Raw genomic sequence first — 25,250 nt, 5'->3', positions numbered from 1 at the left:
TAGCAACCCAAGAGTAGCTGCTTCGCGAATGAGCAGACCGGTAGGTGAGCTCACGGGGTCAAGCTGAGAGAATTGTTAACACTAGCCCTATTAAGAGCAGTGCTTCGCTGAATCTACTGCCGGATCGGAATCGCGACCCACTCAGAAGATTCGGCGAGAAACTCAGGCTTAAGTAATTACCATACGCGGTAATTACATTGGGGAGTTTATTCACAATATGATTACCGCGCCGCGTTCTCACTCGGTCGACTCTACCCAGTAATCTGCAAGTGAAATAAATTGTCCCTTCGTAACAAGGTGACACTCTGCAAAACTTTCATACCACCCACGTAACACATCTTATAAATTTAAAAACTTTTATCTTACTTAAAACATACGTACGAACGTATAGTGATAGATCCGCACTGGTAAGTACCACCACCAATACCGTCTTGACCATAAGGGCACACGGGGCCCGTGCCCAGGGCTCCCATTCTCAGGGGGCCCCGAAGGACCGACAATTTGGTTACCAACTGTAGTCGAGAGCGGTCATTTTCGCAGCTTAAGAGAATAAAAAATGAATTGCGAACAACAATGTTACAAGAACGGCTGAGTAATTTGTGAATTATGGGCATAGAAAGTGATATCCTTCAAAAAGTTTACTTTAAAGATATAATGAAATATTTTGCTCAACAGAAATCCCGAAAGAAACCATTATCGCAATCGTAACCAAAAAACCAGCAGCATTCTAATATAATTAATATTATTATATCATACTGTATTTGATTACCAATAATAAATGGTCATACTCAGTAAAAAATGTTATTATAGCCTAGTTTAAGACGTCCCTGACCACCACCCTGCCTATTTCTGCCGTGAAACAGTAATGCGGTTCTCGGTTTGAAGGGAGGGACAGCCGTTGTAACTATACTGAGACCTTAGAACTCATATGTCAAGGTGGGTGACGGCATTTATGTTGTAAATGTCTATGGGCTCCGGTAACCACTTAACATCAGGTGGGCTGTGTGCTCGTCCACCAATACAATAAAAATAAAAAGTTATAAACAAAATAGTTATTTCGTGATAGACTTAATAAACATCATCCGCCATGACAGAGGTTCGTATTAAAATAATTGTAAGATTTATATTTCAAAATACTAGTGGCCCCGCAGTAGTCGAAATTCGACTATAATTAATTTGAATTGTAAGTTTGTACACTATTATGATTGTATTTTATATTTCTGAAATCACAAATTTCGCCAAGACTACACTATAAAAAATATTAACAAAGACAAACCATATTCTATTCTCAATTTGACAACAGACGTCAAGAACAAAAGTTTGACAATAAATAGTATGCATGCGTGTTGTGTCAAATACATGGTATGTAGTGTGTGTAATGTTTTATTTATTGATTTAAAGTATCTTTTATGCATTATTTTAAAAAAATATTAGCATTGTGCACTTCTTCTCTATATTCTCTATAAGTGTGGAAAATTTCATAATCGTCCGTCCGCGCAATTTTCTTAAAAAGGGATACAAAGTTTTTGCTTCACGTATTAATATATAGATGACATCTAATAACGAAAAACAAGTTAAAATATAGTTTAAAAAAAAAAAAAATACGCTTTTGAAAAAATGATTTTATTGTATAAAAGCTTGGGGTGCATACAAATAAGTAGTTATTCATTTTTTCTTACACTATTTTTAATTCAAATTTATTTTCTATTTTTTTTTGGTTGGATTTTTTATAAAAGCGTATTTTGTTAGTTTTTTTCAAGAATTAGGTATTTATTTTTCATTTTTTAGTTGAATTTCAATTTTTTCAAATTTATTTTTTCTATTTGTTTTTGATATTATATTGTCATCGGTCCTTAATAAGTATACCAAATTTCGAGTTAATCCGACGTTTTGAAGGGGATCAAAATCATGTTCAAAGATTCCGTTACAATCATACACATACATACGTCTGAAGCTAATAAAAGCGTATTAATTAAACCAATCACAAAGTATTGATTGAGAAATTATTGTGTATACGGTACTTTTTCTGCCTACGGTAGGGTTTGCTATTAGCCCGCACGGGTAAGTTTTTTTATTGCTTAGATGGGTGGACGAGCTCACAGCCCACCTGATGTTAAGTGGTTACTGGAGCCCATAAACATCTACAACGTAAATGCGCCACCCACCTTGAGATATAATTCTAAGGTCTCAAGTATAGTTACAACGGCTGCCCCACCCTTCAAACCGAAACGCATTACTGCTTCACGGCAGAAATAGGCAGGGTGGTGGTACCCGTGCGGACTCACAAGAGGTCATACCACCAGTAATTACGCAAATTATAATTTTGCGGGTTTCATTTTTATTACACGATGTTATTCCTTCACCGTGGAAATCAAGGTATCACTATCCTGTCCGTATCTAATTGTTTTAAATGATCGCTTCGATCTACGCACCGTATTATTTAACGGAGTCTTACCACGATTTTTACATTTATGAGTCCCTAATATTTCGGGATATTTCAAGCACGTTCAATGGTAGACCGAAGACTGCGGATAGGATTTTAAGACTTTTTTGGCGGGAACGCGAGGAGTGAAGTTTGTCTATTTAGTGTTTCTTCAGGTTTAAATGTGTAATAACGGTGGTTTATTAACTGTTTAGTATCTGTGAAAGTTCACAAATGTGGGAAAATAAAACATAGCCGCATAACTTCTCGGGATCCTCCAAAAGTCCACAGAAAAAGTTTCACTAAATAACCACCATTTTACTGAGATTATATTTCATCCCATATCATCTCATCAATCAACTTCATTTCACTTCTTATTATCATTTTTCATATAAGTTCGTGTGCAGTTTTCATTAATATTAAAATAGGACTTGACCTAAAGGTCTTAGTTACCAGGTCATAAAATCCCTTAAAAAAAAGGATGTTATGAGCAGACAAAACTGTCTACCCTCTTTTTTTGTTTTATTGGACTTGATTAGAAATTAAGTGGACAAATCGAATAATACTCTTTATTTCTGCGGCAACGCTCTCATAAGTTCTGGTTTGAAGTTGTTTTTTTTATGTGTAAAGATGGGTGGTGGCACACACAAGATTGGATTCTGGAACCAAATACAAAATAAATATTAGTTAAAAAAAACTAAAAAACACGCTTTGTATAAAATTCAAATAAAAAAGAGAAAATAAAGTTTAATAATTTAAATTGAAAATAAAAAATATAAAATAAAATATTTACTAACAATCACGCCACGTTAACTGGTCCCGTGATAAGTTCGTAAAGAACTTGTGTTACAGGTACCAGATAACGGATATAAATGTAAAATTTTTATTATACACATACATATATTTAATATACATCCATAACCCTGGAAAAGACATTTATATTTATAATACAAATATCTTCCCTTGGCGGGATTCGAACCCGCGACCCCCTTGTGTAGTGACCATGTCACTTACCACTGCACCAGACGGCCGTTATATATAAAATAGTGTAAAATATATTTTGTTGTAAAAAAAGCGTGGGGTGCATGGTGTTATTAGTTCCCCCGGTGAAGGTCAAGGGGCGACCTGAGGGGGTGAGGCCGCGCGGCGCGCTACCAGCACTCTAGCACGCTGCCGTGGAGTGAATAGAGCGACCGGTCGACGGTGTATCGCGTCCCGACCCGGCAGGCTGGTTCTGGTCCAGCGGGGTATTCCGGGACACCAGCGGCACCGTCTGGGCGGCCCGACGGGCTGCCGTACCGAGACGGCCGACGTTTTAGAGCCTTCGATTCGCCTCGAAGGCTCCGTCGGCTGGGCGTCCTTGGGGTGAGCCGCGCCGTCTGGTTGTAGTGTTGACCGCGGTAGCCCCCCTACCTCATCCGGGTTCTGACCTCGGAGGGGATCGGACGTCGGGTGTAAGAGTGCAGAGGAGTCGTTTAGTGGGTGGGCTCTAAAATCCTTGGGCCCGCGGTCTGCTCACAACACCATGCAGATCGTTGAGTCTCACATACCCCGCGCGCCCCTTTTGCGCGGGGACCTCGTAGGAGGTTCGGCCCTCTACCCGGAAAAAAAAAAAAAAAAAAAAAAAAAAAAAAAAATGGTGTTATTAGTTATATTTTTCTGACAAATATGAGTAGAAGAATATTTTAAAAAGCACCCCATGCTTTTTTTTAAATAAAATATATTTTACACTAATTTCAATTTAAATTTATTAAAATTTATTTTCTATTTTTTAGTTGAATTTTATATAAAGCGTGTTTTTTAGTTTGTTTAAACTATTATTTATTTTTCATTTTTTAGTTATATGTTCTATTAAAGCGTATTTTTAAAACTATTAAGTACTTTAACATCAATTCCTGCCTTATCGACTATAGATAAAAATTATATAAATTAGCAAAAATCTTATTTTGCAAATTGAATAATGGAATAATCTTATCAAGTTAGTGTATTGTCGTCGGTCCTCGATAAATCTACAAAGTTTGAATAAAATCTGGCCGTTTAAAGTGGGTCAAAATCGCGTCTATAGAAGTCAGTTACAAACATACAAACATACATACAAGTGAAGCTAATATAAAGCGTGTAAAAAAAATCAAACTTTTCCGGTTTGCCTCAAACTATGATTTTTACTGGTGGTAGGACCACTTGTGAGTCCGCGCGGGTAGGTACCACCGCCCTGCCTATTTCTGCCGTGAAGCAGTAATGCGTTTCGGTTTGAAGGGTGGGGCAGCCGTTCTAACTATACTGAGAGTTTAGAACTTGTATCTCAAGGTGGGTGGCGCGTCTACGTTGTAGATGTCTATGGGCTCCAGTAACCACTTAACACCAGGTGGGCTGTGAGCTCGTCCACCCATCTAAGCAATAAAAAAAAAAAATATGCCCTTCGAACAGTAAGGCAAGTCAATAAAGCGACAAGTTTCCTTTAAAACGTGCAATACAGCTAAAACCGGTTACGTGTGAAGGCGGAGCGCTCATCTTAAACGCCCATAATACAATAGTTATTCGGGGTGGCCAAGGAAGCAATTAAAAACACGTAAACGATATCTATATATTAATACGTGAAGAAAAAATTTGTATCCCTTTTTACGAAAATTGCGCGGACGGAGGAGCATGAATTTTTCCACACTTATAGAGAATATAGAGAAGAAGTGCACAATGTTAATATTTTTTTAAAATAATGCATAAAAGATACACTGAATTAATAAAGAAAACATTACACACACTACATACCATGTATTTGACGCACACACGCATGCACACTATTTATTGTCAAACTTTTGTTCTTGACGTCTGTTGTCAAATTGAGAATAGATTAAATATTGTTTGTCTTTATTAATATGTTTTTATAGTGTAGCCTTGGCGAAATATGTGATTATAGAAGTATAAAATACAATCATAATAGTGTACAAACTTACAATTCTAATTAATTATAGTTGAATTTCGACTACTGCGGGTCCTCTAGTATATTTTTAATGCGAGAAGACGATGTGTGATTTTTTAATTACTTACGTGGTTGGACGAAGGGTTTACCGGAACCCATAGACATCTACAACGTAAATGCCGCTACCTACCTTGGCCTCAAATCGAAACGAATTACTGCTTCACGGCAGAAATAGGCAGGGTGCGAACTCACAAGGTATCCTACCGCTAGTAGAAAAGATTTCAGATTTTTTTTTGTCGTAGCGATGTTACTGATGAAACTAGTGTTCTAGCTATATTTTCCAAGCAATCGTGCGCTCTGATTAGAAGGGTAGGTCGTTGCTTGATAGATTTTAACCTTATCTTAAGGTGTACAAGGCTTAAAAAGGCATATCGGATACCCTTCGCGATCCACCCTTTTACATTGACATGCTGATTTTTCGACGAAACAATAAAGTTCTCGGGTGGCGATCGCCCAAACGTACACAAAGAATAAAAATCAACTTTTATTTGAAGTCAATACACTGCAATAGGTGTAAGGTTTGTTGTAAAGTAACTATCACTACATAGTATAAAACAAAGTCGCTTTCTCTGTCCCCATATCCCTATGTGTGCTTAAATCTTTAAAACTACGCAACGGATTTTGATGCGGTTTTTTTAATAGATAGAGTGATTGAAGAGGAAGGTTTATATGTATAATAACATCCATTAAATGGTGGAGAAATCAATAATAAATTACAGTTTCTGAAGCGAAGCGAGGGCGGGTCGCTAGTAATATATAATTTAACATGTTAAAAGACAATTTTTGGATTGCCATATGGCAACACTGTTGTTAGGAGCAATGGCGGTAGTGGAGACATATTAAAAAAACGGCGGAGAATGAAAAAAGTGCTACTGTTGATTAATGTATTTTATCCATTCTCGTTACTCCACACATCCATCGCAAAATTCGCATCTCTGCTGCATGCAATCGCCTTTCATCCACCACGGACCTAGAAATTGTAAAAGTGGATTTACAAGTGAATCGGTAGAGAATTAAGTAAAATATTTACTGCTGTATGTGTATTCTTGCCTGTCTGATGGAAGCATATAGTTTACGCACGATTGAAAATTTAATCATCGACATCCTCACTACCCACACACACTGATGCAGTTTCCCAGTTACATAATATATTTGTTTTCCAATTTAAATGATTTCAACTAAACACCGTATCCACATTTCAATTCCGCAGCAACCCTTTTGACGGTAAATAGACCGAAAAATCCGGAACATTTCCACCGAGAATATTACGTTTTGGAAAACATTAGAGGCGCCTACACACCGCATTAAAACACAAATCAACCTTATCCAACATAAATCCTCAAAAAGTCAACCCCTTATAAAACAAAAAAGGGGTGATGAAATGCGACTGGTCCTGTTCCGTTGGAATTACGATTGGAGCACTTTGAAGGCGAACCTTAAAGCGAACTAGCGTAACGTTACGCGCTGGGGGTTCGGGATAAATAAAATATCACCAAAGTACAACTTGAAAACTGTATTCAACACTTAGAACACTTCACAAACACTTTAAAACACTCAATTCGCTTGTTCCGCTTCGCTTCAGGTGATTCGTTCGCTGTTTCGCTTCGAGTAGGTCCGATTACTGAATGACTGCGTGCCATCCCTGCGACGCTTTTACAGCCGATACCTCTTGCCTAGAATTATCGAGAATATTCCACACATCTCTAGTCGTAGTTTCCGCTATCTGTCAATAGATGGCGTTGTACTTCTCGAGCGTACTAGGTGCTTCTAGGTCCTTCGATATTCGTTCGATTATTCGGCGATAGATGGCGTTACTCTTACCGGCGTAACAGTAATTTGATTGTTTCGTAGGTCGTGGCTAACCCTAACTAACTACAGCTCCTTAGGGTGCTTAGTTTTTTAAGTTCTCGATCGCATAAAAGCTGGGAAGGGAAGCTATTCCACCTGTGAGTGATAGCATTAGCGTGATTGATGTCTGTGGATTTTTGTAAGCACTAAGCGCCATTTGGACCGCGAAGTCGTTCATCCATCGCAGCAATAAGACTAATGTTACTGGTGTAAATATAACAATTTTACTGGTGGTAGGACCTCCTGTGAGTCCGCGCGGGTGGATACTACCACCGTACCTATTTCTGCCGTGAGACAGTAATGCGTTTCGGTTTGAAGGGTGGGGCAGTTTTTGTAACTATACTTGAGACCTTAGAACTTATTTATATATATATTTTTTAATTATTTTTTTAATTGCTTATGTGGATGGACGAGCTCACAGTCCACCTGGTGTTAAGTGGTTACTAGTGCCCATAGACATCTACAACGTAAACGCGCCACCCACCTTGAGATATGTTCTAAGGTCTCAGTATAGTTACAACGGCTACCCCACCCTTCGAACCGAAACGCATTACTGCTTCACGGCGAAAATTGGCGGGGTGGTGGTACCTTCCCGTGCGGACTCCCAAGAGGTCCTACCACCAGTGAAAAGTGGTATATCAAGGTGAATGGCGCATTTCCGTCATAGATGTCTATGGGCTCCAGTAACCACTTAACACCAGGTGGTCTGTGTGCTTGATCACCCATCTAAGCAATAAAAAAAAAAACCAACAATCATGTCTAAAAGTGCAATATACATATTATAGATATTTTTTGTTGAATTAACGTATTTGTTGCGAAGCGTAATTTATGTTCGCGCTCGCCCCGAATCCGGATCACAAATTCGGCCTCAAACAATCACCAGCCTTTATTTAACCTCTTCCATAGAATATATTTCATCCGGGTCCTGTCTGTTTTTGAGTGATAAAAAAACGGTCGCGTCTCTGAGAACGTATATTTTACGCGAATTGATTTTATTGGTATTGTCTTCCATTTGCCATATCACGGCGTATTGCGTGTTTTCTGCTTGTTATTTACATGCTCCGTTGTACTTATTACGGGATGGAAAGGGAATAAGTGTTCCATAAAAAAAATATTCAATATTTTACGTCACGTTGTCACGTGGTATCTCCTCCGCGCACCGGTAGGTACAATCTTACTTAAAGCTAATTCAGCTTACGTAATATAAGCCTGCCTATCTCAGAGTGGACGGTGTCAATCATTAACTCTGTGATATTAATAACACGCTGGTGGTAGGACCTCTTGTGAGTCCGCACGGGTAGGTACCACCACCCCTCCTATTTCTGCCGTGAAGCAGTAATGCCTTTCGGTTTGAAGGGTGGGGCAGTCTTTGTAACTATACTTGAGACCTTAGAACTTATCTCAAGGTGGGTGGCGCATTTACGTTATAGATGTCTGTGGGCTCCAGTAACCACTTAACACCAGGTGGGCTGTGACCTCGTCCACCCACCTAAGCTATTAAAAAAAACTCAATATACTCTTAAAAAAACTATCATAAATTTTAATTTAGTTTTTACCAAACGGGAAAAAAAAGAATGGATCCCGTATTATGTTATAAAGTGTCTTAAAGCAAACACGAAGGCACGTTATCAAATATTCCCGGTTTCCTGTGACTTATCTAATGTTATCTTAAGATAGCACGGCCTAGTGCAATTGCGTGTAGACAGTCAAGTACTTGTAGATTTTAAAATTTGTCAGTGTGGATTTTATTTAAAATTTCGATTTTGGCGGACAATTACTAATACCTACACACGATCTGTTGGTTTTTTATTTTTTATTGCTTAGATGGGTGGACGAGCCCACAGCCCACCTGGTGTCAAGTGGTTACTGGAGCCCATAGACATCTACAACGTAAATGCGCCACCCACCTTGAGATATAAGTTCTAAGGTCTCAAGTATAGTTACAACGGCTGCCCCACCCTTCAAACCGAGACGCATTACTGCTTCACGGCAGAAATAAGCAGGGCGGTGGTACCTGCCCGCGCGGACTCACAAGAGGTCCTACCACCAGTAATTACGCAAATTATAATTTTGCGGGTTTAATTTTTTTTCCACGATGTCTTATTCCTTCACCGTGGAAGTCAATCGTGAACATTTTTTAAGTACATATTTCATTAGAAAAATTGGTACCCGCCTGCGAGATTCGAACACCGGTGCACCGCTCAACACGAATGCATCGGACGTCTTATCCTTTAGGCCACGACGACTTCAAAACTTACTTACTGAGAAGGGCTCGACGAGTGAATTAACCCATAGACACAGCCCACTGAGTTTCTCGCCGGATCTTCTCAGTGGATCGCGTTTCCGATCCGGTGGTAGATTCTGCGAAGCACTGCTCTTGCTGGGGCCAGTGTTAGCAACACTCCGGTTTGAGCCCCGTGAGCTCACCTACATGTTAGGGTGAAGCTGAAATAGGCTCTCAAGGCTATCAGCATAGGTAGGAAAAAAAAGAGTAGTAGTACTGGTGGTAGGATCTGTTGTGAATTCGCACGGATAGGATCACTACCGTGCCTGCCGTGAAGCTGTAATACCTTTGAAGGGTGGGGCAGCCGTTGTAACTATACTGAGACCTTAGAATTCATATCTCTAAGTAGGGGGGCGCATTTACGTTGTAGATTTCTATGGGCTCCGGTAACCACTTCACACCAGGTGGGCTGTAAGCTCGTCCAACCATATATGGTAAAAAAATAAATAAAATAAAAATCTTGGTTCTGAATCTATCTAACGCTGTCTCTCTAGTCTGTCTCTCAAGTTATGGTACGTCGACTTCTTCTTTTCAAGTATTGCTCTACTTTTTAACACGCAATTACCTTGCTTTGTATGTACGTATGCTTGATTTTCAAATAGAATGTCTAAATATCCTTTTCACTTCGTTTTCATTTTTCGTTTTCTTTGCCGCTAGGGGCGCTGTTCCAACTCGATACAAGGTTGAGTTAACTTTTACGCTATCGAGAACGTTAAAAAAAAACTCGCACTAAGCACACTGCTTCAGCGGGATGACAAACAGATGAAATTAATTGTTAGTTCAGTTTGTACTGTGTACGTATTTGGACTTTTTTATGTTTGAAAGATTAATGGTGGGTCGAAGGCCTTTCCAGTTTTACCAGGACAGGTGGGCGAGCAAGAGCTCAGCTTGAACGGGTGGGATTTTATAACAGCTACACGAGCGCCTCCAAAGGAGACCCTAACAACTCAAGAGTAGCTGCCTCGCGAACGATTATTTGTACTGTGGCGCTGTTGGAAAAATATTCAACCGATATCAACAAAACTTGGTGTTGGTGTAGTCTCTTTGAAAGTTGACTTATAATGAATGACTTTTAATTCGTGAAGACGAACTTGTTTGAGACGAGCTTACGGCCCACCTGGTGTTGAGCGGTAACCGGGGCTTATGTTTCAACGTCTTGATTCATATCGAGGGTTGAAAAGCTATTGGGCTTAAGCGACATTTCACTTAATATCCGACCTTTATCTTTGTAATTAAAGGCCCGTTTTATTTGGTATTATCATCAAGAGTTCGATGTTTTTAATTTATTGTGTATATTCGATGTGTTTACTCCATTTAAATAGATGAAGAAGTTTTTTTTGTAATGATATTTTTTCCAAATTTTAAACTTTACGAGGCTCCGCTGTAAAGTTGCAAAAATGTCGCTCAAAGCAAACAGCCTTTTACCCTTCGATATTATTATATTAATCATACATCTAACACATAGAAATTGTAATGGCAATGTAAAACGCGTTTTGATAACAAACACCAACCGATTATAATGCGTATTGCGTAGAAAATAAAACTTACACGGACCAATTATAATACGTATTGCGTAGTAAACAGATATTTTTTTTCTTTGTTTGCACGCAATTCTCATTAGTTATCATTTTCTGGTGGTGCAGTAGTTATCGGCACTGACTGTTGCGTCCAGGGTCGTGGGTTCGATCTTACATAGAGCAAACCTTTGTCTCATAAACAGCTTTGTTTGCTCTTTGTGTGGGTGTGTATCATTTTTATTTAAACGTATATAAGAATATATGTCAGTCTTTAGTTGCCATAACAAAGGGAATCCTAAATTCGGACCGAATGACCTCTGCGTGTTTTGTTTCTAAATATTTTTTATGATTTATTAAATATTTACTTTTATCGTTTTTCAGGAGACATAATTTTAATTACTTTAGCGGGTTTAATTTCGCGTTTTTTATTTATCATCAAGTATATTATTATTAGATGTGAGTCGTCTATTATCAAAGGTGGCAATCTGTGCATTTGGACAAAAAAATGTTATTGATATGTCAATACAGATTGATTTGAATATAATCGTCTCCTTCAAAGAATACGGTTCAAAACCTGCATTAAATAAAGGTTAATACTTAACCTGTTATTTATCTAAGATGTCGTTCAGAAGAGTTTTGTGACTGCCAATGGAATACAAAGTCAATAATTCGTTTTTCTGATTTACCGATAATTATTCAAAAGTCACATTGCCGACTTTGATAATAGTCGACTCATGTAACGCTTCTTTTAATTAAATTTCCTGGTAACGGACGATCATGTAGCCCATAAATTATCATATCAAATTATGTATTATAAAAGGAATTCTTTATCTGTTTTTCTTTAAAATTAGTTACTTACAGAATAAGGCTCGTCTGTAAATGATCTTGATAAATAGATAAAATGTATTAAGTAATGAAAAATGTTCTAAATCTATATATTAATACGAGAAGCAAAAACTTTGTATCCCTTTTTACGAAAATTGCGCGGACGGAGGAGTATGAAATTTTCCACACTTATAGAGAATATAGAGAAGAAGTGCACAATGCTAATATTTTATTAAAATAATGCATAAAAGATACATTAAATCAATAAAGAAAACATTACACACACTACATACCATGTATTTGACGCACACACGCATGCACACTATTTATTGTCAAACTTTTGTTCTTGACGTCTGTTGTCAAATTGAGATTAAATATTGTTTGTCTTTATTAATATTTTTTTATAGTGTAGTCTTGGCGAAATTTGTGATTATAGAAGTATAAAATACAATCTTAATAGTGTACAAACTTACAATTCCAATTAATTATAGTCGAACCTTGACTACAGCGGGACCTCTATTAAAAGGAATTCTTCATTTGTTTTTCTTTAAAATTAGTTAAGTACCTACAGAATAAGGCTCGCCTGTAAATGATCTTGATAAATAGATCAAATGTATTAAGTAATGAAAAATGTTCGAAATGAATGTACCTAAATGATAAAAGTAAAACATTTTGAACTCGATGCTCTCCAAAGAAATAGACCGCGGATTATGCGGAAAGTACGGTAATTACTAAAATTATCATGCTACTAATGCTAAATGTATGTAAAAAATTACGGCGTTGGAATTCTTGCCGGATCTTCTCAGTGAGTCGCAATTCCGATCTGGTAGTAGATTCAGCGAATCACTGCTTCTTTTTTTTTTGCCCATGTAGGCAGACGAGCATACGGCCCACTCAGCTCAGCTAATGGTGAGTTGTTACCGTCGCCCGTGGACTTCAGCAATGCCAGGGGCAGAGCCAAACCGCTGCCTACTTTTTTTTTTTTTTTGCTTGGACCATTGTTAGGAATTATCTCAGAGGTCAAACCCGTGAGCTCACCTACCGGTCTGTGAGTAGCTGGAATAGCTAGCCCCTTAGACTACCAGCCATCAGGTAGGGATTAGTTGAGTAGACTCGCGCGTCAACTGATTTTTTAATTTTTTTTATTGCTTAGATGAGTGGACGAGCTCACAGCCCGCCTGGTGTTAAGTGGTTACTGGAGCCCATAGACATCTACAACGTAAATGCGTCACCTATCTTGAAATATATGTTCTTAAGTCTCAAGTATAGTTACAGCGGCTGCCCCAACCTTCAAAACGAAACGCATTACTGCTTCACGGCCGAAATAGGCAGGGTGGTGGTAGCTACCGCTTGCGGACTCACAAGAGGTCTTACCACCAGTAACCAGACATCTAGCGTAAAGCGAGCACAAAAGCTTTACAGATTTCCATTTCAAAGGTAGAAACTCTATATACAAAAAATGCGATCTTAGCCAAAATTATTTTACACACACACTAGAAGCTCCCTGTGTTCAACCAAACGCTAATCTGAAAATTTAGAGAGAATTTTAATGACATTGCGTACTTTTTGACGTGACAACGTCTTATAATTCGATGGAGCCGGCTGCACGCACGAAAAAACATGAGTCAGGAGGCGTTCCATTTAAGGCTTGAAGTGCAAGCGAGAGCGCGCAACGTGCGACAAAGAGGCACAATCGGCCTCCGCGTTCGGCAGCGTTCGACATCTGTCTCTCTCCTACTTGAGTGAGCGATGCATCCGCCAGCTGCTATACAATAATAAAATTACATGTTTTCGTCAAGTATGAAGTTCAGTGAAAAGTGAATGTGGTGTCAATTGTTTATAGCAACGATAATTGCGATAATTGAAAAATGAAACCATTCCATCAGTATTTTCTTATGACGTTGTCACCTTCAACTATCGTCAGTAAGCCGACTTTACAGACAACCGATTTCTTTCTCGGGCTAACAAGATGTTTGTTTTGCTGTCTGTCCTATAAATTACCAGCCGATTTGTAGATTTACGTAGAGTAAAATCCCTTACCAACGAACACGCTGTCATACTTGTCACACGCTGTCACAGCAGATACAGTGGACGTTGTCCGCCTCATGTAATTTACCATAGCAAAAATGATCTTATCTGTAAATCTAAGTCATAAACCATGACTATGTCGATATTTCATCTAAATTCGATTTTTTTATTCGATAATTTAGTGTCATATGTAACATCACACAAACATTCAGTAAAGAAAACCCCAGTGAAGTTTTATATACATATAATAACATGGAATGTTCTAGAATGATTGAACAATAAAATACTTAAGTAATTGCGTTTTTGGTAATATATTAAGAAAGCAACATCAAAAGTTATTAATCTCCTTTTTTAATTATTATTTTAAACAGTTTTATTGAGTCATGTACATCGATATATTACCACTAGATCCCGCGTAAAGGCGTCAAAAGTAACCAAACAAAACAGTGCTTAGATTCATGTTAAGCACTGTTTTGCCGTCAGTGTCACGCCGACCGTCGAGTGGAACGATCCTAAAATGCGCTGTAAAAAGATGTAAAAAACACGTTTATAAAGAGAAAACAACATGAAATTTAGTATTTTTGGTAAGTTTTATAATTTTTATTAACAGATAGTGATAAATATTTGAAATAAATCAGTTATTCTTACCAAATTAGTACTTCAAGAAATTAAATCCTATTATTTTGCTTCGCAGTTATTTCTTTCGCACACATAATAACGGTTACATGCAAGACAAGGATGAAATAGGGCTATTTCAGAACAAGTGTAGTGGAGTCACATAATTTTTTATTTTTTTATTATTTTTTATTGCTTAGATGGGTGGACGAGCTCACAGCCCACCTGGAGCTAAGTGGTTATACTGGAGCCCATAGACATCTACAGCGTATTTACGTTGCCATTTGCGCATTTGCGCCACCCACCTTGAGATATAACTTCTAAGGTCTCAAGTATAGTTACAACGGCTGCCCCACCCTTCAAACCGAAATGCATTACTGCTTCACGGCAGAAATAGGTGGGGTGGTGGTACCTACTCGTGCGGACCCACAAGAGGTCCTACAACCAGTAATTACGCAAATTATTTTGCGGGTTTGATTTTTATTACACGATGTTATTCGTTCACCGTGGAAGTCAATTGTGAACATTTGTTAAGTACGTATTTCATTAGAAAAATTGGTACCCGCCTGGGATTCGAACACCCCGTGTATCGCTAGATCAGATACGAATGCAACAGACGTCTGTACAATGGACGGCGAAGTGAAATCTGTAAACTGGAATTTGTTTTTACATTTTTACAGATTTAATAACAGAGTAATAAAAGAAAAAAGAAGCAACAATTATTTCAAACCTAATTGCTCCAGTGTGGTTTGTGCAGACCATTTTACCGAATCTGACATGTATTTAATAAATAAAACAATTTGATGGGGATTATGTTTTTGTGATTTAAAAAGCTCTTATCTATTTTTCCCACCGATGTGCAAGGTACAATATAGCTAACTCAGGTATAATTATCTATAGTTATACAATATTTGTTGTTAATCATATGGAATTAAATTGAAAAAATTTAAAAAATTGAATGAATATGAATTAAAAAAACATAATAAAAAATAAATTACTCAAAATATTCTTACAAAAAAGTATAAAGTGCGACTCCGTAATACTCTGTTCGGAGCAGTAAAGTCTTAATATCGTAAGTTTAAAAGGGCGTAAGTAAAATGCTATGCGTGTAAATTTTTGCTTTATTTTTAAGGGGATAAGGTTAAATTTGGAATAAAAGTTATTGTAAAAAACTATCTTTTTCTGTCATTCATGGCGTAAAGTCGTAAGTGAATGTTAAAATAATCTAAACTGCACTTTATTGCTTGGGGAAAAGGCATAGTTTAGGTTACAATTATTATATTATACATCGTTTTTCTCCACTTGATGGTGTAGTCAGATCAGTTAGTCGATGCCATTTTTGTGTTTGGTTTTTGTATGTGATGCGTTATCTAGTGGTAATATATCGATGGTCATGTAAAACTGAACTTCTCTTTTTTCGAAAGCCTACTTACATGTCAGTAAATATTCTAAGAAAAATATATTTTTTAAATAAACGGTTTTAGAGGTTTTAAATACTAATTGTTTTTCTTTATATATAATATGTATTTAACATAAATGTAAGGTTTTTTGTTAATAGTTCGTTGTCAATTCAATTCAAGATGATTGTGTTTTTTTTATGTCACGTTGCTTGTATAAGGTACATGGAATTGTACAGTCTAACGGTTGTTTTTTTTTATTGCTTAGATAGGTGGACGAGCTCACAGCCCACCTGGTTAAGTGGTTACTGGAGCCCATAGACATCTACAACGTAAATGCGCCACCCACCCTGAGATATAAGTTCTAAGGTCTCAGTATAGTTACAACGGCTGCTCCACCCTTCAAACCGAAACACATTACTGCTTCACGGCAGAAATAGGCAGGGTGGTGGTACCTACCTGTGCGGACTCACAAGAGGTCCTACCACCAGTAGTTCCGCCCTTCAAACCGGAATCCATGACGGCATCGCGTCAGAAATAGGCGGGGCGGCGCCAAGTACCCGTGCAAGTTACGCACTACGCGCTACACTTCCAGGAATACCCAAAACTGTGAACAAATTGAAAAATAATTATCATCCACGACGCATTTAAAATGAAGCGTAGTAATGACTGGACCGCCACAGTATTATTAAAATATATAAACTAGGCAAGCGTGTATCGGTCTAGGCTTTTTAAAGGGTTCCGTAGATCAAATATACGTATCTCGACCAATTACGTGATTGATAAAAATTAATTTTCGTTTTCTAATTTCTAAACTTAAAAGTTTGCCCTATAAATGGGACTCTCTCTCTCTCTCTTCGATCGGTTCCTCACTGCTGAGGATCGTGACTCCGTCCGATTTCGTCAACCAACTGTCTCCATCGATCCCGCCCTGCAGCCCGGTGGAGTGCGTCGCTGATAGGTATTCCCAGTTCCTCCGCTATTTGGTCCGACCATCGTTTGGGACCTCTACCAAATGGGACTAGGTCAGAGGAAACTCAAATTACGAGATATTAAGCTGTCTATGTAACAAAACTACGGTTGGCAACCCTGACTGACATTGCTTATGTAGGGTAGTAGCTTAATTCCTGTATATTACTTTTTTTTTTTTTTTTTATTGCCTTTGTATTTGTATTTATTGCCTGTGCTTGGTCTTCTATTAAAATTCAATCCCGATCCTGCGGGCAGAATGGAAAGCAGTCGACGTCGCCCAAAACACGTCATTTCGGATCCTCCCGATCCACTAACGGTGCTTTTAGGTACCTCAAGCACCGGTTATCGTTCTCGTCGAACCCGTCGCTTGCGACGAAGCGCTCGACGAGTAAATTAGCCCACAGACACAGCCCACTGAGTTTCTCGCCGGATCTTCTTAGTGGGTCGCGTTTCCGATCCGGTGGTAGATTCTGCGAAGCACGGCTCTTACGAGGGTTCGTGTTAGCAACGTCGTCAGGTTTGAGTCCCGTGAGCTCACCTACTAGTTAAGGTTACGCTGAAATAGCCTCTCAAGGCTATCAGCCTAGGTAGGAATATGTACATTGGTGCTCGCATTTGACTAAATTTTAAGGTTTTTGCTGTACGACTACGGATCTCCAAAGAGCGACATGCGGCGACTCTGGTACTAATACAATTTTAATTCGGGAGCGGCCCATGGCTGTAATCAATGGGATGACATAATGGTTTTTTTGTCCAATAAACGAAATGAAATTTCGTTATGATCGTTTCGGAATTAATATCTAATGGTCTCGATCACGATCCGAACGCACTTAGATTATGTTTGTATATGCATAAATTGAGAAACTTGTTGTTAAGGGTAGAAAAAAAGGGTGCGTGTACTTATGTACGCGCCTAAGAAGTTATACTTTATTTTTATTAAATTTATTTCTTTTTTTTTTAATATTCGATAATAATAATAAATATTTAACGTTAATAATTTAATAATATTTAATATGAATTATATTAAATAATAATTTTGTCATTTATATTATTAAAAAATTAATGCTAATAACACATTTTTTTACGAGTATACATGCGCGAAAGTTCACCTGCGGCTATATTCAGACTCGCCAAGTTACGTCGGTCGTATGGTTATGGGCGATTTAGTGGGCAACTTCATTTCTGTTAATTTAGTGTCACGGTGCGCGCGCATCGTAAAATTTCACTCTCATTAATTTTTCATAACGCGCCTAAAGAAGTATAACTTCAAAAAAAGAAAGACAATATATTCTATTGCAGACCCAAAACACAGTTTTGGGTACAAAAACGGTGTTATCGCTGAAGGCGTGGTTAGCTATCTTTTTCAGACAACCGTTTTTTCAAGAGCAATTCTTAAGAAAATGCATCACGTATTACGCGGTATTATTAACAATACACGACTTTCCAGTCGTAGCACCCAAAAACGGATTAAAATGAAGGTAGACAGCTTTGTTCGCTTCTGGCATCCTACCCGCAATCTTCAGTATATCCGTGATCGTGACGTTTGCAACACACTATAATATCGGAAACTGACTGAAGTTGAAAATCGTGGTAATAATCCATTAAACACTAGTATAGACAGCATTATTTGTTTGCGTATTTTAAGGCCATCGGTTTTTTTTTGAAACCAATATACTTCTTCTCTGTCGTTTCACTCTGACCAGAATGGTCGTAGTGATGTAGTGTTGGAGGAAGCACACTTGATGCGTCTTACATTGTCCCACCATCTCTCCCAGCAATATGTAATACCCATAAAAAATCCAATCCATTTAAGCACATTCTAAAATACCCTCTATCTGCTATGCTCTAATCTGTAGGTTTTAGCCTGGCACTAAACCATCCATCTCACCTAGCTAGCTAATGCTTTATAGCCCTAACCGCTATTTTCTTTGCCCTTTTCTATCCCTTGTCTTAGATTCCTTATCTAGTAACTGCCGTATGACCCTATAAATTACAACAAATACCTGTAACACGCTTTATATGGTAAGATAAGAATATTCGCCAAAGTCCTGTTCTTTTACAAATTATAGTTTGGGAGTGGTTAAAACGGAAACACACCTTATCAAATAAAAGTCGTTAAATGTCCCTTTAGTGTTCGTCAAACACAATTTATTTGACCAATCGAAAGTGCTGCTGTATTTTCGGCACGTCCGATTCCCCATAGACCTGGAGGTCCAAGTTAAATTGATTACTCAGTATTGAATGGTGTTGACATTGTAGAGTTTGTTTGGTGGTTTTGTGGTTTGCGTTCAAGTACGTGGGGTTCGATCAGCTTATTTTGCGAAGAGTTATAGCTATGCTTTTGTGTGCATTGAAATCGGTGAAGCTTTGCAAGGTGTTTCGTGGATTTGGTTTCGGCGCTCTAAGATAAACCTGATAGCAAATTGGGTAAGGTAATGTCGATGAGCATGGGCAAAGGAAACCATTCACGAACGTATAATAATAATAAAATAATTAAAAAGATGGAAAATACTTTTACAAATTTTCTCATATTTATGTAAAGTTTTTGCGCATATTAAAAATGAACACCAGCGAATATAATTAGTAATATTTATTATTCCTTAGCTAGGTGGACGAGCTCTCAGTCAGCCTGATGTTAGATTACCAGAGCCAATAGACATCAACAACGGAAATGTCGCCACCCACCTTGTGACATGAGCTCTAAGTCTCAATTTTATAGTGCAATGGATTGAATACTCTGGTGGAAAATTGAAGTAAGAGTAACCTCGCGACCCAGTTACAGTAGGCCACACAATCTTAATAATAATAGCTTGTCTGTCTAATCTTGAAAAGTAGATTATTTCGCTATTGAAATGTTGACCTCTTATCTCTGGTTCGTCGGTAGCATCCACTTTGTGATGCCTATGGATTAATGTGAGCGTTACTTACTCTTCAAAGCTGGTTAAAAGCTCCAATTAGCGAACGGGTTTAAATAGCATCTATGAATGTACTCACGGAACAACTACAAATGGCCCAAAACTTATAATTATAAATTAATAAAATAATCACATTCGTAAATTCACAATTTTCCATCTAACTTCCTGTTTAATGAAACACAAAACGCACCTTACACTGAATTAAATTTTAATTAATGGTTTCCGGGTTCGTGTGCGCGAACTGCGAGGTGAAAATATTAAGCTCTTGTAAAAGCGTTCGTAACATCATTTTATGGGCTACCCTCGAGCATACGACACCGCAGCGTCGTGGCTTAAAACCGCACTGTATAACAGTAAATTTCTTTAATGTTTTTTTCGGAAATTCTTGTGCTCTATCTCCGATCTGAGATACATTAGTTATTTGACATATCCTTCTACCGATCCAAATAGATATGTTGGCCAATCATTGATTTGTCTTTGTTCTCATCGCTACCAAACTCCACAGAATCACCCGGTAGGACACTCTAAAGATTTCCCTAAAATCGAAACTGGTGCAGCCATTTTTTATTTATTTATTGGACTGCAAAACAAATTACAATCATTACAGTACATATTAACTAAATCGTACAAGTAGTACCAGATTTAATCTGGATTGCAATCTAAATAGTATGTGCACTCAGCAAAACAATATTAATGTGTATAGCTTTGGCTATTGAAAACACAATTGAAATTACAAATATTGATAACCAGCCATTGTTAAATAGGATATCCTTCACACATCTGACAAATTGACAAATATTTCGTAGTCTTTGAAGAACATTCGGAACCACATCGATTTATAGATTGATTTTTTGTATACATGTTCATTCAAAACTCTGTGTGGTGTGATAACTGACTGAGTTTGTCTATTTACTTTGAATTTGGTAGCCAACGATCTCCCTTAAAAACTTGGATATGTTTTATTATCAAGATTCGTCCACTTTAGACGGATTTACAGATAAATCATTTTAATATTTTTTTCTCAACCGTGTGCATCCAATGTATGATGTGGTGTTTCTGTTTCAAGTTCATTTCTATTTTCCCGCCGAACATTAATATTTAGGTCCTTGGGTTTCCTTTTCAAAAAATATCTGAAATTTAAATTGTTAGTGCTTATATACAAACTAACTTTACTGGATAGAGCTACGTAATCTCATAGAAGCAAATCTAGTGATTAAAGTATAGATGATAAAGATATAAGAGATACAAGAGTATTCTTTTCGTGTGCTTAATCTCTAAATTGGTCTAGAACATTCGTTTTATGGTATGTACCGTATGGTTAGGTTGCGTGGTATTATTGGTCGAACTAATTTCGTCAAACGCGCCATATGTAAATGCAACAGAAAGACGGGTGTTACGCAAGGCTAGTGCATAGAAACCACCAGTATGCATTTTCTGGTCATCGACCGCCGCCCGACACGAGGCGCACTGTCAGCACAACTTGAGTGGTCTACGTGACCAGCAATGAAGACATCGCTTCATATATAAGAGACAGCACTCTTGGATCTTGGTTCGATCAAGACACACCAGCCTAGGTTAACTTAGTGGTTAACTAGCTGGTGGTAGGACCTCTTGTGAGTCCGCGCGGGTAGGTGCCACCGCCCTGCCCATTTCTGCCGTGAAGTAGTAATGCTTTTCGGTCTGAAGGGTAAGGCAGCCGTTGTAACTATACTGAGATGAGAGGCTATGAACTTGTCCACCCATATAAACAATAAAAAAAAATAGTATAACTTTTAAATTGTAATTCTTACCTCCGGCTGTAGCAACCGTAATAATTCGGGTGTCAATAAAATTTAATAACACAATATATGCAAGTTGGTAAATAATAATAGGCAGGCGTAAAAATGTTTCGAAAATAACGAGATTAGATTGAACATTATCAAGATTCACGTTTATGTAAACACATCAAATGAATGCTCGTTCGCCATCGCCCCCTAACTCGGGTCGAATTTGTTTTTTAACTTGCTTGGCATTTCGCCCTCGTCTGTGTTATGTTTTAATAATAATCTACGTAGGTACATTTTAGTAGAGAACTATGCGTTGCTTGTGAAGTTATTAAATTTTCTTACAATTTTCTAAATAACAAGATTTAAATTTTTCATAAATTTGTAATCTATCTATATATCTCGCTAAAACTCGAGAACGGCTGTAACAATTTGGCTAATTTTGGCCTTGAATTATTTGTGGAAGTCCAGAGAAGGTTTAAAAGGTAGATAAGTATGAAAATGCTCGGAATTAAATAAAAATAACAATTTTGTTTTCCTTTTGTTGTCCCCCCGTCGGACGGATTCCTTTTGTTTGTTTTAAGTTTATTTTATATAAAAGTTTAGGTCTTTTATTTATCGATTGAGGCACTACGAAGTCTGCCGGGTCAGCTAGTCTTAATAAAACTCTTTTTATTCGCGATAGAGCGTTTTGCCGTGAGCTGTGGTACAGAAATTAAATTTCAAGGTGAGTCATAGCATTAGCGTGATTGATGTCTGTGGATTTTTGTAAGCACTAAGCGCCATTTGGACCGTGAAATCGTCCATCCATCGCAGCAATAAGACTAATATTACTGGTGTACATAAAATAATTTTACTGGTGCTAGGACCTCTTGTGAGTCCGCGCGGGTAAGTACCACCACCCCGCCTATTTCTGCCGTGAAGCAGTAATGCGTTTCGGTTTGAAGGGTGGGGCAGTCTTTGTAACTATACTGAGACCTTAGAACTTATATCTCAAGGTGGGTGGCGCATTTACGTCGTAGATGTCTATGGGCTCCAATACCAACTTAACACCAGGTGGGCTGTGAGCTTGTCCAATTATCGAAGCAATAAAAATTAAAACCCCTACCTCATCCGGGTTCTGACCTCGGAGGGGATCGGACGTCGGGTGTAAGAGTGCAGGGGAGTCGTTTAGTGGGTGGGTCCTAAAATCCTTGGGCCCGCGGTCTGCTCACAACACCATGCAGATCGTTGAGTCTCACATACCCCGCGCGCCCCTTTTGCGTGGGGACCTCGTAGGAGGTTCGGCCCTCTAACCGAAAAAAAAAGTGTGTGTGTCCGCTCCGACGCACGACTGGAGTTTACTGGATATAAAAAATTAAACGAAACAATACGAGAAATAGTTCTATATTACGACAACACGATACACTACAGATTATTAACAAATTAACGAGACACAAAACAAACGACTAACAAATATATGAAAATACAATAATGAGAGAAACGCGCGATCAGTACGAGGCTTTGTGGCGGACTGCCGGCGCAGCAGCCCGGCGTCACCTGCGATAACGCATTTCGTGTGACATGCGCAATCAGGCGCATAACGCATTTCGTGTGACATGCTAGTACGATTTTGGTCCCCATAATTTTCATACCCCGGGCCTATATATGTAAATCGATTCTAAAGGAGTAAACTCCAAAAAAAAAAAAAAAGTGACTAAAACAATGCTCTCTGGAAACGTGTATTTTTGATATTACGATCACTAGATCATCTACGATTCCGTTTTCAACGGTTGGGTCGCGAAAACCTTTAACAATGTACCGCTGTACGAACGATGCGAAATGTATTCCTGAAAAACCCCTACTACCTTGCCATACATTACGGCTAACCTAGTGTTTTATTTCCGAACTAAAAAAAATCATAACGAATAGTTAAATGGTTTGAAATGGTCAAAGTCACGCGTGACTGGTACACCGCAGAAATAGTTAAAATTCGACCTGACCAGGAATCACTAAAATTTCATTTATTTCACCCTATTATAAACCTTAATCATGGAAATTATTTTTTGGGAACTTAAATATCTAGTATACTTTCAGACGTGGATTATAATCAGACACACCTCATTGATTCATCTTAAGTACTAAATTCTCTTTTTAGTTTCACTGTTGATGCTTTCTTATAAAGACAGGAAAAATCCATCACGCTCGTAAATAACTGTTACATAAAAAACTCTGTTCACAGATACAAGAGTAAAAGCAACCGAACTGTTTTGTTCCTAAACATTTTACAGGTCTGGCATAATTCGATCACTCAAAATAAGTACCCTGGCGTCTCTCCCATCAAGTCTCATAACCCTGAATAAAACTAAATTAGGGCGAGCTCCCGAATTCCAACATGCCCCAATAACTCGAACAACGCGCCTAATCGTTAAACTAATAACCTTTCACACTTCAATTACAAACCTTACAAAGAAACTTCTGTTCTCTAGGTGTGAAAATTGTAATAATCTTGGCTCTCATTAAAAACCTTCGGTACGGCTTCACGGAGTTTTGGACTCTATTTGCATGGTTGTAAGGATTCTGTTAGCACGGAATGATTTTGTTTAATTAAAAAAATAAGTTCCCCGCTAATTGGTTTCAGTGAGTTTTTTCTTCTCGAATTTCGCTCCGCTATTTCGAAGTATTGTAAGTTTTTTTTTATAGTTACTGAAATTTTAAAGTGTTTGTCCTTTTAATAAATATAGATGTTCACGAGCATAATAGTGTTGGCTTAGAATGCTGGTAGGACTGTAATTACAGGCATTTTTTGCTGTTAACTAATTTAGCGTTAATGACGTAATGTGATATTGCGCAAATTTATAAATCTTGTGGATTACATACAAAAATTTGTATCTACCCGCAACTGGTAGTAAACGCAAGAACAGAGGCCTTGTTATAAGGCCTCTGACACTTAAAATTCCCCTTCGTTATTGTTTTATGGCATAGACGGATTAGGAAGTCCAAGGCCCACCTCGTGTTAAGGATTTTCCGGGACTCATGAATATCAACAACGTGATTTCCACCACTACCTTGAGACAGGAGGCTAAATCTCAATTATGTTCTATAGCAGTTATTCGACCCTTTAAACTGGAATGCATCATAGTCTCACCATAGATATAGGCAGGATGCTGGTTTAAAGGTAAGACTAAAGGCCATTCCAGCTTCGCGAGAATTTGCTAACACTAGCTAGCCCTGGCAAAAGTAGTTCTTCGCAGAATCTACCACCGGATTGGAATCGCGACCCACTGAGATCTGGCGAGAAGCTCAGTGGTACTCTTGCGAAAATCGCGCGTAGTATTATTACGAGATATTATTATCCTGTCTTCCATTTTCGTCATCGTTTAAATACCAATTAGTTTGGTTGTTTACATCACTAAATTACTGTTTTTTTATTGGAGCCCATAGACAACTACAACGTTAATGCGCCACCCACCTTGAGATATAAGTTCTAAGGTCTCAGTACAGTTACAACGGCTGCCCCACCTTTCAAACCGAAACGCATTGCTGCTTCATGGCAGAAACAGGCAGGGGCGGGGGTACCTACCCGTGCGGACTCACAAGAGGTTCTACCACTGGTAATTACGCAAATTATAATTATGCGGGTTTGACACGAAGTTATTCCTTCACCGTGGAAGTCAATCGTAAACATTTGTTAAGTACGTATTTTAT

The 25,250-nt window shown here is 38.1% G+C and overlaps 1 protein-coding gene and 1 long non-coding RNA gene across 2 annotated transcripts in view; both read left to right on the top strand.

The window, feature by feature from the left end:
- Nucleotides 1–25,250, top strand: part of LOC105842638 (nephrin) — a 435,127-nt gene that overhangs the window by 7,373 nt on the left and 402,504 nt on the right. The gene's annotated exons all lie outside the window — the stretch shown is intronic.
- On the top strand, nucleotides 14,319–15,326 carry LOC134201195 (uncharacterized). Its single transcript, XR_009976400.1, has 2 exons — nucleotides 14,319–14,485; nucleotides 15,197–15,326. It is a non-coding gene; the product is annotated as an uncharacterized LOC134201195 (long non-coding RNA).

The sequence above is a fragment of the Bombyx mori genome, chromosome 24 (genome assembly GCF_030269925.1).
Source record: "Bombyx mori chromosome 24, ASM3026992v2".
In the NCBI taxonomy this organism is placed as follows: Eukaryota; Metazoa; Arthropoda; class Insecta; order Lepidoptera; family Bombycidae; genus Bombyx; species Bombyx mori.
The sequence above is the reverse complement of the archived record's forward strand: the minus strand, read 5'-3'. Positions and strand labels throughout refer to the sequence as shown.